Consider the following 1,109-nt stretch of genomic DNA (forward strand, 5'->3'; position numbering starts at 1 on the left):
GTTTGCTCGGGGAAGAAGAATAAGACTGAAAATTGTAAAGCCTATTAAAAGGCCTGGGAAACTTGAGAAAAGTAACTCTCTTGTTAAGAGACTTCTGAACCCCTTAAGCCATCAAAAAGCAAGTATTTGTTACATTTTCCTTACTCCCTATTATGTATGCATTTTCTGTTGCCATTCACAAGTGTCTGTTGGACAACGTTAATCCATACCTATGTTTTAAAATTGCAAAGTATTTACAACTTGCAAACCTCTTGGTGCAGATGGATAATCAGAATCGTCCAGCTCTCTCTCCACCATCTTTCCATGCCGCCATAATGGTGGGCATGAATGCCGCCATAATGGTGGGCATGAATGCCGCCATAATGGTGGGCATGAATGTCCTGGCTGATGCTCTCAAGACCATCAACAATTCCTAAAAGAGAGGCAGATGCCAGGTTCTTATCGGGCTGTGCTCCAAAACCATCGTCTGGTTTCTAACTGTGATGGTGAAACGTGGTTACATTGGCAAATTTGAAATCACTGATGACCGCAGAGCTGGGAAAACTGCTGTGATCTTCATGGGCAGGTTACACAAGTGTGGCGCGATCAGCCCCAGATTTGATGTGCAGCTCAAAGATCTAGAAAAATGGCAGAACAACCTGCTTCCGTCTTTTCAGTGTGGTTTCACTGTCCTAACAACCTCAGCTGGCATCATGGACCACGAAGACGCCAGACAAACATACACAGGAGGGAAAATCCTGGGATTCCTTTTCTAGGGATGTAACACATATGTGCAAATAAAATGCCTCAATGGAAAACAAACAGAATTGTCCAATGTAAACAACATCTCCCAATTGTACAGCAGGTTGTTCACAGAACAGTCTTTTATACAACAGTTGGCAGGATTCCAGGCACTTAGGCAAAACACCCTGGGGAACATAGAAAATAATATTTGTCCAGGTCATATTCCCCTTGATATTAAAAACCTTCAATATTTCAAAGAAATTACATCTCATCTCTTCTTAATCCAATTTTCCCCCTGAATTCAGTTGTCTTGTTAAACTGTGATGCCCGGTAGATCTTTGTTAGTGTCCTAAGGCTGCACTGCCCAATACGATAGAAACAGTTAT

At 42.1% G+C, this 1,109-nt stretch overlaps 1 pseudogene; it reads left to right on the forward strand.

Annotated features, from left to right (window-relative positions):
* Positions 1-359: 359 nt before the first annotated feature.
* LOC130705511 (40S ribosomal protein S15a-like) lies at positions 360-755 on the forward strand (annotated as a pseudogene).
* Positions 756-1,109: the final 354 nt, after the last annotated feature.

The sequence above is a fragment of the Balaenoptera acutorostrata genome, chromosome 17 (genome assembly GCF_949987535.1).
Source record: "Balaenoptera acutorostrata chromosome 17, mBalAcu1.1, whole genome shotgun sequence".
NCBI classification, from domain to species: domain Eukaryota; kingdom Metazoa; phylum Chordata; class Mammalia; order Artiodactyla; family Balaenopteridae; genus Balaenoptera; species Balaenoptera acutorostrata.